We start from the raw sequence: 19,156 nt of genomic DNA, 5'->3' as shown, positions 1-19,156 counted from the left end.
CCCGGAACAGTTTTTTCCTATGGGATTTTTTCGTATCCCGGGAATTTCGTAAGGCGGTGCTTTCGTATCCCGGGGTACCACTGTATTTTATTAGTGCTTGCCATTTCTTTGTATTTCTTTAATCACTGTATTTCATTTATTCATTTGTATCATAGCCAACAATTTAATAAGTCAATCATCAAATATTGGTATAAATTCAGTTTTTTAGTTCTTTGCACTGACAAACATTGCCACTATAATCATGCATAATAATATTTTCTTATGTTGCCCTTCCAATGCAGGTCCTTTAATACCTGTGTTACATCTTGTCTGTCTGATAATCCAGTTAACAATCTCATTGCTACATTCTGCTCTAGCTGCAGCTTCTGAGTCATCTTCAAGGACAGCTCCATGTAATCAGAAAGTTGCCAATGCATGGACTACTGAGCTGGCCCCAAGCACTCTGTGCCATGGAGTCCACTTGGACCACTTTGATCTTAAATGTTGTGTTTCATGTTTTTTTTTATATTGTCCAAATTATGGTTTGCACCTAACTCTTCGGGAAGTGCAACCCTATCCAGAGTAGGTTGCTTACCCATTCCTAGACTTGAGAACCACCAATCCACAAAGCCTTAATTTTATTGGGATTCAGTTTCAGCTTACTGACCTATTTTTCAGAAACTTGGCACACTTGAACCCCTTGGAAAGGACAACTATTCAAGTCTACTATTGTATTTAAAAAGTAACTAGCAATTCATCCCTTTTTTAAAAAAATGAAAAAATGTTAAGGTGCACAGAATAGATACCCTAAACTTGCAGTGGTTTCCAAACTTTGGTCTTCCAGATTTTTTGGACTTCAGCTCCCAGAATTCCTGACTGTTAGCTAAGCTACTTGGAGCTTCTGGGACTACGTGAAGTCGGGGGGGGGGGGGAGAATAGAATACTTTGTAACTATTTTTCTGAAAATGATCAGATTTCATCTCTACAGTTTTGATAAACAGAAAAAAGAATTCAGTGATATAGCCATGTTAGTCTGTAGAATCAGTACATAGAGTGATCTTGTAGCACCTTTGAGACTAACAGAAAGAAAGAAATTTGCAGCATGAGCTTTCATAGACTTCAGTCTACTTCCTCAGATGCATTTGGATCTGAGGAAGTAGACTAAATGCATTTGAGGAAGTAGACTGAAGTCTACAAAAGCTCAGGTTGCCAATTTCAGTTAGTCTCAAAGGTGCTACAAGATCTATCTACGTACAGAAAAAAAAGGTTTAATTGTCTTTTGTTGATGTCTAATGGCAGATATGGGCAGGCAAAATGAACTGAACTTCTAAATTAAGATATGGATTTGGACCTGAGTAGAAACAAGCAGCTCCAAAATTAGTCAAGCTGAACAAACTGTGATCCAAACCAAATCTTGTGAGAGGTGCACGTGCTCTGCCTTTTCAACTCTAGTCACTTCTTTTCATGACAGCCTTCTTCTGCCCAATTTAGCTAGGATCTGGAGTTTGTAATCCTCAGCTACTTTTGCAACATTATAGCTGCTTATGGTAGAAAATAGTGTGCTTACTGTATTAATTCATGTATAAGTCTAGAAAATTTTGAAAATTGACCCCAAAAAACTGAGACTACATATCCATAGGTTAATGTAAACACTATACTTTAACTCGTATTTAAAAAAGAACCACCCCCTGGTGTAATCTCTCCCAGAACGACTGACCCCTACTCACTCATCCATCCCAGCTTTTAGTGTGAGCACAAACAGTGATGCCTGATGGAATTTTGTAAGTTCTTTGGCATTGCTTTTCTTTGCTTCATTCTTTAGCTCCTTTGTTACATGCCCCTAGGTTTTACCCTCAATGTGTCCACAGGCCCTATCAAAATCCATAATTCTGGCTCCCGAACTTGCCTTTATACACGAGGTCACATTATAGTCGAGTATATACAGAGTCGAGTATATTTGTTCATTTCTATAGAAGGTTCACTCTCAGCGCCACAAAATCCTTTAGACCACAGATGGATAACAGGTAGTTCCCTTCCAGGTTTTGCACTCACCCAGATCCTATGGACCCCTACTCAACAGCCAGAGAAGGAATGTGTTTTAGGAATAAACATCCTAAAACACCCTCCTCCAGAGCAACTCCCCTCTCAAGCAAAATCCCCAGTCTTTCTTTGCCAAAAAATATGCAGATGTTGCGGCCACTTCTGTTTTGTTGCCCACCTCTTTAATTTTATTTAAATAACAGGGGCCTCATTCCCAATTACAGTACATTTGGTTTCTGATCAGAATCGATGAATCAGTTCAGCAGCAGAGCGTGGTTCACACTACATTTGCACCGATCAAAGCAGCTCCTTTTCTCCCAGTCAAACCCCGACTCTCCCAGTACAGAGCAAGGGGCCAGGGAAGGGGCAAGAGGCTGCAGTGGCAGAGGTTCCCTCCCTGCGCCTGATCCTTCATGGTGTGGGCGAGACATATGGCTGTGGAAGGCGGGAACACAGCAGCTCGGCAAAGGGGGACCAATGGCATTCTCTGGGAGAGGGAGGCCAGACCATCGGTGCCTCGTCACCACCTGTCCCCTGGGGTTGTTCAGGGGACTCCCCAGTGAGTAATAATAAAATAATAAATAATAATAAAATTTTTATTTTTATCCCGCCCTTCCAGGGATCAGGGCGGCTAACAACAGGATTAAAATACATGCAATACAGAAAAAGTAAAAAAAAACCATAAAACACAATAACAGATAAAAAGCCCCTATAGCCCAACCTCATGGCCACGGAAGAGGAGGGAGGCCCACAGGATATTTATTCGGGGAATGCCTGCTGGAATAGGAAGGTTTTGAGATCCTTCCTAAATTGGGCCAGGGTGGTAGATGAGCGGAGCTCAGTGGGCAGCTTATTCCAAAGGGCTGGGGCAGCTGTGGAAAAAGTCCTCCTCGAGGTGGAGGCTAATCTGGCCCCAGGCACCTTCAGTAGTTGCTGCCCAGACGATCTGAGGGTGCGAGGCGGAATGTACGGGGAGAGACGGTCCGTTAGGTATCCTGGGCCCAAGCCATTTAGGGCTTTATAGGTAATAACCAACGCCTTATATTGAGCTCGGAAGCGAATGGGCAGCCAATGGAGGTCCCTAAGAACCGGTGTTATATGGCTGGTCCTGGGAGCACCAGTGACCAGTCGGGCCGCCATATTCTGTACCATTTGTAGCTTCCGAGTTTGGTATAAGGGTTGCCCCATGTAGAGTACGTTGCAGAAATCCAATCTCGAGGTTACCAGAGTGGAACCCCTGGGAGGAAGAAATGGGGGTTAGGGAAGCGGTGGCAGCAACAGTGATGGCCATTGGAGCAGCCTCCCAAAAGCTTGGGAATAGGTTAGGGCTCCCCAGGAAGCTTGGGAAGAGAGGCAAGCCCACCTTCACCTACATCACAGGGAGCAAATTCGAATCTGCACTTGGTTCACACTTGGGCTGAATTTGAGTTATTGCAAAATTAACCAATTAATCAAAAAAGAAGCAGAAAAAATGAGCATCAAAATGACACGGTTTAAATGGGTCTAGCATGGCCCCCCTCTCGGAATTGCTTCAGTGATTCAAATTTAGTGGGAACCAGGGACGTTTGAACCAGTTAGAATCAATTTGAATTCGATTCAATAGACAGTGGGATTGAGGCCATGGAAGAGTGTTTTTTACAGTGATATGGTCTGCAGGAGGTACAGGTGAGGGAGTGAAAATTGATCCCCAGATCTACTGAAGTGGTCTTCCTCCTCTTTAGAGGAGGAAGTTGGAGTATGCCAAGGGATCTTGTAGCAACTTTGAGACTAACTGAAAGAAGAAAGTTGGTAGCAAGAGCTTTCATAGACTTCAGCCTACTTCCTCAGATGTTTGAATTCTAATAAAAATGGTGAGTCTTTTTTTTAAATGACACCTGCAAGTTAACAATGTATGTTTTGCACAAGGCTTACACCAGGCATGTACCCTAGCCCCTGAGGCTCCCCAACTTGCCCTCCTGGATCCTGAGAGCATACAAAAGTTCCTGCAAAATTTTAGCAGGATGATCTCAACCAAACAACTGTGATGGAAATTTGAAGGCAAACCTCTGCAGGAGCTCACTGGGGGCTTAATGATGGGGAGAAGAGAACAAGGAGCAAGAGGAAAGGTGGGGAAAGCAATGCAGAACAGCCTCCCCATGATACAAGGGACAACTACATGCTGCAAAGAAGTGCCAAAATGCCCACCTAGAAAAGATACAGAAACTTCCAACTTATTAAAGACAAAGAGAAGGCTAAGGAAAAATGAAAAAAACCACCTCCCAATTTGCTTCTGTTGAGGAATCTGTACCTTTTCTTGGTGCCAAGAATTGCACCCTGTTTCAGGGGGAACTAAAGCAAGGCTCAACCAGCCACCTGCAGTGGCTAGTCAAGCATGCTTCAGTTTTCTCTGAAGCAGAAAGTTGAATCATGGTGCCATGCTGAGAGAAAAGGCAAAAACCCACTCACTGGAGGACTCAACAACCGTCTAGAAAGGCGTGGGAGATATTTTTAGTTTTGAACATTCCAAAAAAGTTTATTAAAAAAGTAAACAATTGAAGGTTTTGTGTGTATGTGGCTTTCTTACACAACTCCTGACAATTGTCCACTTCAGCATCTGACAATTTTCTTAAAACAATATTCAGCTCCCAATGTGCTCTATGAACTCCAGAAAGATTGATTTAAAATATATGTTTTACGTATCAAATGCCTTGTACAGTAGAAATTCTTGCCAACAATTATGGTTAGTGATCAGAGATTCTTTATCTCTACATCCAAGGAAACTCTCAGATAAATATTATTTAAATCATAAAACTGTATTACTTGCTCCATTTAGATAAGAATAATTGGTTGTTGCCAGTGGCACTGGACAGTTCCCACAATGCTTAATTTCCTATGTGAGATTTATTTCTGTTTGTTCTTTCTTTCTTTCTTTCTTTCTTTCTTTCTCCATCCTTATCTTTATTATTTTCTTTCCCATTCCTGCAGATCTAAAATTGAGGCTGCAGATCAGTGTTTCATTTCTGGATAACCTCAGTTTTATTGAACACATGAATCATGTGGTTGTGAAGCTATTAAGACTGTTGATGCACTATTTTTTGACAAGACCAAGCAACCTACAAGAAGAAGAACTAAATGGGTAGCAATATGACTCCCTCCAAAGTAATTTTCCCCCCTAAGGAATAAATGAGGAAGGAGGGGGGAGGCAGATATGTTTCAAATTTTGGCATGTAGACAAGGAACTGTTACAAGTAAGTATTAAAATAATTATTAACAAAGTGGTTCATGAATAAATATTTGGCTACCTTCTTTTCCCTTTCACATGGAGTGCAGTTGACCTATCCACAGATTCTTTAATCATGGAGTCAAGCATCCATGGCTTGAAAATAATCAAAATATAAATAAATTCCTAAACACAACCTTGATTTTGCCATTTTATAGAAGTGACACTATTTTATTTTGCCATTGCATTTAATGGGACTCAAGCATCCACGGATTTTGGTATCCACAGGGTGTGTGTGTGTGTGTGTGTGTGTGTGTGTGTCTGTGTGTGTGAAAATCAAATCTCATCAGATACCAAGAGCCCACTTAAAGGATTTGAGAGCAGATTTTTTGGGGGAAGTTAACCACATAACTATCCATTTCTCTAGGTACCCACCGGGAGGTCAATAACTTGGCATGCTCATACAATTTAATTTAAAAACCAGTTAAACCAGTAGCCAATGCTAAACCAAAACTCCAGTGTAAAACTACTTTGGCTTAAATTGAGGAATTTAACTTCCTTTCATAATTTCCAACTGTATTTTTCTTTTCTTTAAAAAAAATCCTAGAGAAAGGAATGGTGGTGGGTATATACCCTGAAACTTTTACATTTACTGGCTTGTCAGTGGGTTCAATGAGGCCTGAAATATATGATGCCAAAGTTCAAGTGTTAGGTCAGGATTTAATAGTATACTAAGGAGATTCAAGATCAAGTCCATAGCTTGCTGTGAAACCTCAGGGGGCAGCCAAGTTGTTAACTGTTAGGTTGGTAACCAACTTCATCACTATTAGGTTGGTCACTATTTCTCCACACAAATATTCTCACAGAATCATAAGAATAACATGGTAGAAGGAGAGAAAAGAACAATGTACAGTGGGCCCTTGGCAGGGGTTTGGTTCCTGGACCACCTTGGATACCAAAATCCATGAATGCTCAAGTCCCTTTATATACAATGGCATAGTAAAATGCTGTCCCCTTTATATCAACTGGCAAAAATCAAGATTTGCTTTTTGGAATTTACATATTTTTAAAATATTTGCAATCTATGGATGCTAGAATCTGTGGATAAAGAGGACTGATTGTACACTGCCCAATGTACGCTGCTTTGAATTCCTTGAAGGAAATAAAATAAATAGAATGGCTGTGTATGTACAACCTCATCCCAAAGAAACCACAAGTCCCTGACATTTAATTATATCCTCATTGGAATCCTTGACTACATATCTGAGATACATATATGCCTAATACAAGAATTTATGAAGAATCTAGCCTGACATTTTAACAGAGTTTTAGTACTAACTGTTCCAGTACTTTGCTCTTCTTCTGGTTAACTGGTAACTGCCTGCAAGGAAATGTAACTCTCTTCACTAAGGTTCTCTCCCTATTAAGAATTGCAGCTCAAATCTGATACAAAACCCACTGAGGAAGAATTGGTTGTTGTTCATTTTGGTAGTAAACCACAGGAATCCTCTCTAGAATAATTTTGGTCCTACCTCATTTAATCCGCTCAACACACAGCAGCTGCTGGAACATCATGTATGCAGTTCAAGAAAATGTACATTTGGGAGAATGTGTGGAAAAGAAACTACGGTTTACTACATGTAACAAATTAAAAGAGATTTATTATAAACTATTTTACAGATGGTACATGACTCCAACTAGGCTTGCTAAAATAGCCAAACATGGTAATTCAGTATGTTGGAAATGTAAGAAAAAAGGTGGCTCCTTCTACCATCTTTGGTGGCAGTGCAATGTTGTTAAAAATTTTGGAAACTGATTCATAAGAATATAGTTTGTACCCTAAAGAAAAATATACCCCTGAACCCAGAATTATTCTTGCTGAATATAACTGATGGAATACAGGACAATTTGGTTCAAGACGAATTAAGTACTTTACTATATATGATAAAAGCTGCTCGATTGATTTGGGCAAAAAATTGGAAATCCAGCATAACTCCAACAATAAGGGAATGGTCTTTGAAGCTGAATGAGCTAGCAACTTCGGACATGACATCAATGTCAAAAAATAATAGAACCTTGCAACAATATGAAGAGAAATGGGGTAAGATTTCAACATTATGGGAAAACAATTATAACAATGTATGATCGATAGATTCAATATTTTTTTTCTTTCCCTCTCTTAAGTATATTTTACTAAGTGATATTTGTATATGTATGTAATACTTTATTTGTCTTATAATAATTAATAAAGGCATATAATACATAAAAAAAGAAAATGAACATTTAAAAAAATGCTTAGTTCCTTTTTCTCATTCTTGCTAGCCTCATACTTAAAAACCCAAAGTTGCAGAGAACTCATCACTCTATCAGCAGCCTTTATAACAGCTTATTGCTCTCAAATAATAATAAAATAATAACAGAAATAAGTTTCTATTTTGGATTTCATTTGTCCAGCTTTCTGCTTTAGCTGTCTACTTTTGTTATGTCTTAGCAAATTGCAGCGTCTTTGGATGTAGTGCTTTTATCTAACGTACTGTCACACTGTGGAAGTACAGCAAAGGTACTGACACAAACCATTTCTTCTAATGAGCCTTATTTTGCCAATGAGAAATAGAATGCAATGGTATTCTTGCTATATTTAACCTCTGGATCATTCAACAGCTTTCCCTAGCCTGAGGCCCTTTCACACTACAAAGTTATAGTATTGTGATTCCACTTTAATTGCCATGCCTTCATCCTATAGATTTTGGGGTTTATAGTTTGGTCAGAGGCACCAGAGGAACTTCCTCTGGCAAACTGGTGGCGGTGTGTGCTTTCAAGTCATTTCCAACTTATGGCAACCCTAATGCAAACATATCATTGGTTTTTCTTGGCAAGATTTTTTCAGAGGAGGCCCCTCCCTAGCTGAAAATCCAAAGATTCCTTAGGATCTTGGCAAGGCAATTAAAGTGGAATCAGTGTATTGTAACTGTACTGTGTGGAAGGACATCCACAGTTCATCCAGTGACCATGCTTGCCTATAAAGATGGAAATTATACTACAACATATTTAGCAGGCAACAGATTGAGAAAAACGATGTAGGGCATATCATGCAGAGGTCTTTGATCTTTTCACTCTTGAAATGCACTTCTGATTCCATTTCAAAATATGAAACCCACTTCATTACCTTTTGTACCTGGTGCCTACTCCCCCCCCCCTTCTCTTTCTCCTCCTTATTTTTTCATTTTCTTTGACAATGAGAATGGACAAGCACTCCCACAATATTGTGTTTTTCAAGAAGGTGCCAACTACAACAGAGAGGAAGAACTAGTAGTTCATGTGTCACTTCCAATAGCCATTACATCTGCTAGGTCCTCTTCTTCCTGAACTACCGCCTTGCTATCCTACTTCAGTTTCTTTCACTCTTGTCCATCTTTGGGCAATGAAAATGCAACCATCCAATGTCCACCAAGAACACCCCCAAAAATCAACTGTCAGCAGCTAAGTCCTACAACACAATCCGATCTGCTAAGGCTCAATGGACAGAGGCTCACAACTTAAGGATTTGCATCAGGCACTTTTCAAATTACAATATACACAATAGTGAAAAAGGAAAGCAACATGTCCAAACTGGTACACATGAATCACTTACTGTACGACCAAATTAGTACAGTAAATGGCCTGACACCACTTGTTATCCCCTTTTGCTCCCAGCTACAGCCATTCAAATATATAATAAAGTTACAGCCCCATACCCTCTTATAGGCCTTTGGTGTTAAAAGTCTGTTGTGTTTCTGTTGCTTACAAATAAACCCAAAACCTAAAAAAATTAGTCAGGCCTAATAAGCCACACAAGAAGGATCACACCCAGGGTTGCCCAGGTGTCCCTTATTTGAGGGCCAAAAAGCTTGTTCCTTACATGGCTGGCAGGTGGTCCTTATTATAAAGGATGTCCCTTATTTGACGGTTGGGAAGCTTTTTTTTAATACAAACTGAACAAGGGGCCAAAAACAAACAAACAAACAAACAAAAACCTGTATTGTAATTTGAGGTGTGGGCCCTTCAGGAAAACAGAAATGTACTGTAATTTATGGATGCAGATAATGTTAATTTTACAGAGAAATACATGGCTAAATTAACTGAAATTAGTGTTTTCCTTTGATATTTAGGTAGAACACAAACTTGTGAACACCTGCTTCCTGGTTGTTAACCCAGCATGTCATGGGTTTTGACAGTCCCTTTTTGCTATTTTGAAAGCCTAGCAACACTAATCAGACATACATTATCACACGCCAAATCTGTGCTGGAATAGACGTGGACTATAATTGTCACCGACTGATCTTATCACACTGCCCCGTACCCAGGCAGTAGGCAGCGTATATCAAACCTTGGCTTCCCCTGCAGCTTTTCATGAATGAGATTTTCCCATTCTTGAAAAGCTGCTGGAGAAGTTCAGGTTGAATACAGGCTGCCTACTGCCTAGGCACAGGGCAGTGCGATAAGATCTGAACAACCCACGTCTTTTCTGGTGTGGATTTGGCATGCAATAAACTCCTAAGTGACAAATCCAGATGACCTATCCTCTTTTCACATATCTACTCTGGCAACATTATTGGTTACCTGGGCCGCCTTTGTATTGCAAAAATACAGTGGACCCTTGTTATACGCTGGGGTTTGGTTCCAAGATCCCCCATGGATAACAATATCCATGTATGCTCAAGTCCCATTAAATACACTGGCATAGCAAAATGGTGTCTTTTATATAAAATGGGAAAATCAAGGTTTGATACTTGAAATATATACTTTTTTGAACATTTTCAAACCGTGGATGCTTGAATGCGTGTATAAAAAATCTGTGTATAAGAAAGGCCAACTGTAATACAGTTTGACACCACTTTACCTGCTATGGCCCAATGCTAAGGAATTATGGAATCTGGAGTTTTGTGAGATATTTAATTTTTTCTGCTCTGGTACCACAACAAACTACAAATCCCAGATTTCATAGCATTGAGCCATGGCAGTTCAAATGGTGTCAAACTGCATTAATTCTGCAGTGCAGATGATGCCCTAGTAATGCAACCTTCCCCAATTTGGTATTGGCCAGATGATTCAAACTTCAGCTCCCATGATCAGTTATGATTGGTCATGTAAGCGGGGCTGAAATGAATTATATGATGGAATTTTATTCTCTTTCTTTGCTCCTACACCTCCCAAAAACTAGTTTCCTAGCTAGCAGGAGAAGGTTTTTAGAATGTATGAAGCACTGCAGGAGAAAGGGGATTCTGCTGGTACAGACAAAAGGCAATCTACTGCATTGAGGCCATAAACTTTTAACCTATTCTCCATATTTTGACTCTTCCACACCAAACTGTCCCAAGTAATCTCAATAAAATTCACAATAACACTAACTTTTCCCCAAGGCCAAGCAAGTATGTGCTGAAATGACATGGTGTTTGCATAAATTTAAGATTGCAAACCTAAGCATCCTTTTTTTAAAAAAAAAACAGGTTTCATTAAATTCAATGACAGTGAAGGTCGTGCGAAGCTAGGAGTGCAGAACTGGTGGTAGAATTTCTTCATTCTTCAGCTAAGAAACGGCTAAGTGTCTCATCAGCTGGCCAACTTGCTTTTCTGAGGTAAGCTTGCAGGTTTAGATAATAAGGAAAATCACTGATTGCAAGAATAAAAAATAAATCAATTCTAAATCCCACAGTCACTTCATTTGTTAAGCAGTGTATAATTCCTTTCCCATGTTTCAACTGAAAAGAAGCAGTAATAATTAGTACATGTGATCAAATTCTGCACCACAGAAGGTGAAATCATTTCGTTAAAATATATAATAGTCATCTTGAGAACTGAGAAGGGAGCAATCAGTAAAACTGGTGTTGAACAGAACCATGGGGGGGAGGGGTATTCATTTTAGTCCAGGGGAAAAAACATGTAACTTTCTAGATAAAACTGACTTCAGCTCTCATCATCCCTCACAGTCACATATGCTGTGTAGGAGTGATAGGAGTTGTGTCCAGCATCTGGAAGGCCACAAGCTCCTTAGCCCACTCAAATCCATAGCCATCATTTGTGACAAACAATTCCAAAAAAGTCAGCTTGAATCTTTTTATACCACTAATATTAATAACACACTTCCTTCCATGATCATGGCGTAAGCAAGTCTGGATATTTACAATACAAGAGTAAAAGAACATGTATCATGCAAAAATCCCACTTCAGACATTACAGGAAAAGAAGGAAAATAGATGTGCAAGAAATTCACATTCCTGTAAGGCTCTGTTCTCTAAAGTATCTGAATAGTGACTCCTAAAGTTGAGAAAGTGAAAAAAAATCTCTCACATTCCAGTTTTCATCCTATGACCTTGCATTTCCGGATATATATTTACTGCTGATCTGAAGAATAACTCTTTATCTGTTGTCAAGAGATGTGGATTGACTTTAACAATGAACAGTACAAGCAATAATATGTACCCTGGTCCCTGTTAGTAAATTCCTCTGTTTTGATCGTCAAATAATTTTGTTTACTGTTTATTTGTAATATTTTTACAAATTTCTAAGCAGATAATATAAATATATATAACCACTAAAATTAGATGTGCACCTAATGTGCACTTAGGTACATTAGTAGTGTTCAAACTAATGTTCCACTCCTCCTGCATTCTACCTATGCCAGAGAGGGAGAGTGATGGAAAGAGAAATAAAACTTGCGCATAGAAAAATAAGCACAGAAGAGGATTTCTGATAATTATGACACAGAAAACATGCTTTTTCATTCATGTTACCATAAATGTTTGACTTTCTGAAAAAGCCATACAGGTTACAGCAGCAATCCAAAACGGCAATGCACTTCATGAGAACTCAACTCATTACCAGCAGAGTTAATGTGACTGGCAAGTATTTAATGGGTTGCTCAAGGCATGTCTTGGAACTTAAGCATGGTCAGCCCTGGTTAGTAACTGCATAGGAGACCAGGTGTTATAAGCTATTTGGTTTAATTTCTTTTCATTTATTTATATCTTGCTCACAACTTACAAACTGTTGGATTGCCCTGCCAATCTAAAAGAAGACATGACACAAAGGAGAAGGGGCTGGCAGTGGAAAAAGGGATCAGGTCCAGCAGATACTGCCAGTTCTTCTCTATATTCTCTGTATTTGAGAGGAAGGTACTAGTAAAACCACCTCTCAGTATTCCTTCCCTAAAAAAAAACCCACTGAATTCATGATGTTGCCATAAATTGACAAGTGACTTGAAGGTACATGCACACACACATTGGGTCTTTACCAGATGGCTATCTCTAGATATTCATAATTATTTTCTCCAAACTGGCATACTGTGTACCTCTCTGAGCATCCTGGTGGAAAGAGGAATATAAATAAGAGAAATAAATGACTCAACAGGCCAGCCTTCAAATGCTGTCTTAACTGTATGTCAATTTGGACAAAAACTGACCATTATCTACATTTTAAGATAATAAATGTGATAAAATCAACATCATAGATAATCCTGCTATGAGCTGCAAATGGAAAAGAAAATGGCATTCTCACAAAGAAGAAAGAATTATACTGGGGTAAACATGGTTAACTAGATACTGAAGCATGACAGAGCTGATTTAAACCATATTCACACCTGTCGCTGAATTCTGGGCTATATCATGATAATGCTCCAGTTTAAGCTAGGCAAGCCAGATGACTTTTTATAATTTACATCAGTTACTAGTGGCCTTTTGCAACTAGAATTTAACGCTTTCTACTACTTTTTCTTACAATGGAATAGACAAGAATCAGAACCTTTAATTTTTTTATATTTTCCAGCATCATTTTGGTACTCTCATACTGTAGTGGGCATAATCGCTGTAACTCTTTATATACTAAGATGGGCAACTTGTGGCCCTCCAGATGTTACTGAACTGGAACTCCTATCAGCCTAAACAACACAATCTAAGGCAAGGGCTGGTGGGAGCTGCAATCCAACAGCATCTTGAGGACCCCGTTACACATCCATGCTCAGTACCAGTACAATGAATCCAAGTATTCTCTACTTAAATCAGGGGTAAAAAATACATACCATACCAGATGTTTTTGGACTACAACTCCCAGCAGACCAATGCAGCATAACCAATGATGAAAAGTACAGGTATACCACAGTTAACAAAGTAGATGAATTCATGGGCATTACTAATTAAAAAAAAAACTGGCAGAAATAACATTGAAAAAATAGCTCTAAGTTCCTGTACCACAAAGAGGAGGAGGAGGAGCAGTTTTAGTTTAACACCTTTCGGCAAACTTTTTATTCAAAACTAACAATACATACATGTGAAATGAAACAGTCAGGTCTGTGAAGCCTTGCATAGGTAAAAAAACAACAACAACAACACATTTTGAACCTTCTAGAGAGGCTACTTGAACGCTTTTTTCCAAAGCACATTCAGGGCTGAGTTTTTCCTTTGGCCAGTCTCTATTTTGCTTCTGATTTCCATACAGATTTTTTAAAATGAGTTTTAACATGCTGGGGGGAGCCAACAAGGCAGGCAGATTTGTTTTCCCCCCTTTCTCTCTGTTTTACTGCTGATGTATGCACAGTAAGGCATTCTAGAGGCAGCTGCTATTTACCTTGCCTGTCATGGGCAGGCAGACATGGCTATAAAAAGATAGGTTAGAATCTAATCTCATTCTTTTCCAGCTTTTATTTTATTGTTTACTGCAGACATTCTGCTGCAACCTGACACAAAATGTCTATGTTTTTCCAACCCTTCTTCACCAACCCCACAATACTGGTGCTGCTGGTGGAGAATGAGGAAGAAAATGTGATCCGACATGGCATAAAAATGCCTTTCTTAAAAGGAGCTTCTTTGTCAGAGGCTTTGTTCCCTGAGGTTGGCCTGTACTGGGAGCTAAAGTTCAACAACAGCTACAGAACTGAATAATTGCAACCAATAGGTATGATTATTAGAACAATTATATTCAGCTACACAGATTTCCAATCACACAGCCTATGAGCTCCTCCAAACATGTGTTCCCATCCATTGCACATTCAGTGACAGACTGAAAAGGAAATTCTACACACAGAGATGGAATCCATGCATCCAGATTCTTCTGTGGAGGATACCTTACAGACTACTACACAGAGTATGGACAGCAGGTGTGGCCAGCTCATCACACAATCAGTAAATAGCATGGTGCTGTGGGAAGAGCTATGATCTATTGACAGTTCCCATTGCTATACTTTATATTTATATATTTATATTTAATTATCATGTTGTGAGCATGAGACATCCAGCAAGAAACACTAAGCCAAATCTGCCATAAATACAAGCCAACCTGATGAAAATCACAGTTTCACTGGTTTTCACACATGCACTCTTGATTCATATGGATAAACGCAAATAGAAAATTAATTACTTGTTCGCAACAGCCCAGGGAGCAAGTACTTCATCTCAAGCTCAGCCTCCCACCTTATGCCAAGAGACATTGTTCTCTGGCAAATATATTGGAAAGATTCAGGGAAACATCTGGTCCTACAAGACACAGCAAATTCTGTCCACAAACACCAAGAGACAGGACTTTTCCATTTAGAAAAAGAAAAATCAAGAAAAGCAGAGCCTGAGAAAAGTCACTCTCTCAGCCTAAGAGGAAGGCAATGACAAACCCACTGTGAAGAAATGTTGCCAAGAAAACACTATGAACTGAGCTGATTTGAAGGTATATCTTAATGACACATTTCAACTATTAAATATGGATGGGTAATAATAACAGCAGAATGATCTGACGAGAACACCATAGCTTTCAACTTGGCTTCCATTTGCAAATTTAATTTTTCAAGCCCATATGCAATCCAGTTAGAGTTACTACCTTGTACAGCTTTGACGGGCAGGAATTCAACAGGTGGAGACATTATAACATGGAGATGCAGTACAAGGAAAACCTTCCCTTACTGAATTTCTACTTTAGTCCATTAATGAAAACTACATGCAAACTTTGTAATAGCTGCAGAATGAATCTTTTTCAGTTCAGTGCAAGACATACTACAAGTAGTAATGTCCAGCCCAGTCACCCCTAATTGCCATAGCATCCTTATCACAGGGGAGATGGAGGCAACTAGACCACACTACAGGGTGCCCTCTTTTCAGAGACTCCACATGGTTGCTGATGTGTATATATATGTGCCACCAAGTTGCTGTCAACCCCATTAATTTCATAGGCAAGGAATACTCAGATGGTTTTGCCAGTTCCTTCCTCTGAAATATAACCTACAGCATCTGGTATTCACTGGTGGTCTCCTAGCCAAGTGCTAACCAGGCTGACCCTGCTTAGCTTCTAAGATCAGACAGGGTCTGGTGACTTTAGACCCTATAGTTACTGATACCTCTTTCTAAGCTCTGAACCAACATCAGATGTTGAAAGTCTCCCCAGTTTTATGGCAGCATGGTTGTTCTCTTTTCAGAGCCCAGATAAGGCTTTCACAATCCTGTACTCTTAATATGGAAAGATAGTTTACGTAAAGGCAAAACTCAACAATATGGATTTTAATGGAAAAGCTGCCATTGTGCCCTGCTCCAATGGGCCACTCTGAGAGCAGCTGCAGAAACAAATGAAGAACATCTTCTCTGTACAGACAGCCTCAAGGACTGAGGTTCTGTATTTGACAGACAGGGAGAATAGGACAGGGTAAGGTGTAAGCCCAGCCAGGGTAGAGGAAACTGCATGCCTACAGTGTGATATAGTGGAATAAGTACCACTAAACCCAGTTGGACTTCTTTTGGCACACATGCAAGAGGTGCAGAAGGCATTTTATCAGCCAAAATACTGGTTATGAGCCATTAATCATTTTATCATAACAATATCTTACATGCCTGAGAGTTTGTTTGTATGTGTGCTGGTTTGCAAATGTGGGGAGGCTACATTCCCCCTCAAAACTGGAAGTGGGAACAAATGCTGACCTACACATACATACACACACCCAGTCCTTGGTGTGGACAGGCCTTTTCACCCCACCATCTATTTTGACGGTGCACCCTTTCTTCCCACTGTGCAAACCAATGGAAACACTGATGTTTCCTGTAATCCCTGCCTGCCTAAAATGGCCTCATGCATCCCAAAGGCTCTGCTATCCTGGCCAAATGTCATTAAGGTGAACTGAAATGATGTTTTATTTCATATCTGTGTTTATATTTTATCATCAGTTTATTATTAGCCAAATTGAGAAGTGACATGAATTGAAAAGCAAGATCATTTTTTAAATAAACAAACAGTACGTAATATTATGCACAGTTATTAAACTGGCTACTGACCCAATGCCTTTTGAAACAGATGGTTTAGCTTCATGTTAAGCAGTTAAGTCTACAGAAGGTTATCAGGAGAATTTTAACCATTGGACTCCTACCCTACATTCCTGATTAGATGAAGATGGATGACCAATTCTATGGGCCACATTGCCAGCTATTACAGATTCCTTGATATCCCATACAGCTTCTCTGCCTTGGAACCATACAATTCCTACTTCTGTTGGAACACACTCTTCTCAGACTAGTCCTTCAATTGTGGTCTGTGGGACTCATCACCTTCACATAACACTGCTATCTTTAAATTAAGACTTTCAAAACTATATAAAAAATACATGTTAGGGCCATGCCCTAAGCTGATCATCTGGATAAACCCAAACTACTCTATTCTAGGAGTAATAATCTTCATCCTGGATAAGAAGTTGACAGAGAGCAGACATAGCTAATTGGCAATGGATTCCCATCGGTGATCCATGTTGCTTATGTCACATTATCTCACTTCTGCCCTTGGCTTAAAAAAAAGCCAAGACATTTTGTAATTTGAAAGCAGCTTGTACGGTACATACGTAATGAATATTGACATATAGGCCACAATCTCTTGGCCTCTACTCCATAGTAGTGTGGAGCATAAATCAGCTGCAGATATTTGATTGAAGCAAGCAGCTGGATGAAGTGCAAGTATAACCTCAGGTACATTAAAAGAAGGACGAAGCAGCACAAAACAGCATCAGCTTCATAACACACAAGCAAGCTAGAAGGCAGATTGACTGAGGGAAAATAATTTATATTCCTCGGGCAGTGATTCCTCATGCTCCATGAGAAGCAGAGATTCATGTAAAGCAAAATATGCTGAAGTGTCAGCACAAACAGAAGCAGAAATTTGTAAAGACTTTAATTTTTTTAAAAAAAATAGTGCCAGATCAAACAATCAAAAATCCTTTATCTGACATGATTTGTTGCAATCAGGAACAATCTGTAGGCTAGAGCTACACATCCTACCCAAAAATTATCAGATTCTTCCCAAACATAAAATCCATTAATCCTCATGGCCATGTTTTATCTATGTCAATTAATCTAAGACGCTGTTTCTCAGTACCTACAGTCTGGGCCACCATTCCAATAAACTCCTGTTGCATATCCTGGATGGAGCCCCATTTTGATAGAAGTGTATATCACACACAATTTATTCCAAACCTAATAATAATAATAACTTTATTACGGCCATTTGGCCAGAAACCTAATAGGAAATAAACTACCAAAGGGAAAAATACAAAATAAAACAAGGCACTGTAATTAGCAAGCTCACAAATTTCAGTATCCACAGGCAAAATAGATTTATTAGCATCAGCTACCTGTCTCAAGCCAAACACATCTGAAAACAGTGCTTGGTTACCTAGTTACAACAAACGATTATTAACATGGTCTGAGGATGCACATCAATAGAGCCTCTCACAAATAGCACATTTAAAATACATGTGATGGTCTGCTTTCCTAACAGGCCTTGCATCCAGAGAGAGGGAGTGGGTTGTTGATATTATGGATTGAAATGGGGCCTCCATTCATCATCACTCATCTGGATGCCATGTTCCTCCCCTCATGAAACCTGTCTCAGGGTGAAAGGGAGGGATCTCACACATAATGCTGTAACATTTACAAAAACATGAGAAAATGGATTTGTCATTTTCAGAGAGCACAGCTGAAAAAGGTATAAACAAGATGCAATACTATACAAGCATACTCCTTGTGACCCTTGAATGTGAGCCCTTCATAACCACTTCTGATTTTGATTCTTAATGCTAAGGCACCAAGTACATATTATTCCTTTTCACTTAGGAGCAAGATGATCTCTACTGGAAATCCAAAGTGCCTCCAATGCCTCCCTGTTGTTTTAAAAAAAGAAGACCACATCTTACAATCTGATTCCACAATGGGGAGAAGGTAATATCTACAGTCCTAGGCCAGGTTTTAAGATCAGAAGCCTATGCATGTCTACTCAGAAGTAAGCCTCCAAAAATGCAATTGGGCTTACTCTCAGGTAAGCATGCACAAAGCAAGTGGAAAGCAGGAGGAGGGAGAAGAAGAGGAAGAGAAGAGGTTGCACCACCAAAGCAGCCACCAGCCCTGCAGCATCCCCACATTTGGACAATTTCTGAACTGAAATGGCTTTCAGTTCCTCCCCCATTTTATCTGTACCCCAAAACCAGAGACTGCAAAAACCAGATCCCCTCTTTCCCAGGGATTTCTGGTTGCTAAGATCCCATCCTCTGCCTGAGGAAATGGCTTGCCAGCTTACCTGATGAGAAGGGAGGGAGAAATCACAGCCCAGCATCCAGACAGCAAGATCATGCTTTAAATAATAATAATAAAAAATATCAACCAGCAACAACAAATAAACAGCTTCCTCTGGTAATAATGGTTCAGGTTTCTGACCACAATGCTTTATAGCTACATCTTCCTTTTAATTGCAGTATTCTCAGTGGAAAAGGAGAGGAGAGAGAGAATATATATATATATATACCCCCACACAGACCTTTCCAGAATCCTCTTTGCTTCTGCCTCCGCTTCCTGTTCTCTGCCTCACTCTATGGTACCCAACATATATCAGAAAACAGCACATTAGGAGGTGGGGAGAGTGGGGATGGAGAGAGAAAAAGGATGAGGGGGTGGGAGG

At 39.6% G+C, this 19,156-nt stretch overlaps 1 protein-coding gene across 4 annotated transcripts in view; it reads right to left on the bottom strand.

Annotated features, from left to right (window-relative positions):
- Nucleotides 1-19,118, bottom strand: part of LOC121922958 (sodium channel protein type 3 subunit alpha) — a 95,779-nt gene extending 76,661 nt beyond the window's left edge. For 2 of the 4 annotated variants that reach the window (XM_042452953.1, XM_042452972.1), the window contains exon 1: nt 18,779-18,974. The gene's annotated coding sequence lies outside the window, so the exon portion shown is untranslated. Of the gene's footprint in view, nt 1-18,778; nt 18,975-19,015 lie in introns of those variants that run through there. The other 2 variants (XM_042452963.1, XM_042452981.1) reach the window with 2 other exon arrangements.
- Between the last annotated feature and the right edge of the window lie 38 nt (nt 19,119-19,156).

Source organism: Sceloporus undulatus, chromosome 1, assembly GCF_019175285.1.
Source record: "Sceloporus undulatus isolate JIND9_A2432 ecotype Alabama chromosome 1, SceUnd_v1.1, whole genome shotgun sequence".
In the NCBI taxonomy this organism is placed as follows: Eukaryota; Metazoa; Chordata; class Lepidosauria; order Squamata; family Phrynosomatidae; genus Sceloporus; species Sceloporus undulatus.
The sequence above is the reverse complement of the archived record's forward strand: the minus strand, read 5'-3'. Positions and strand labels throughout refer to the sequence as shown.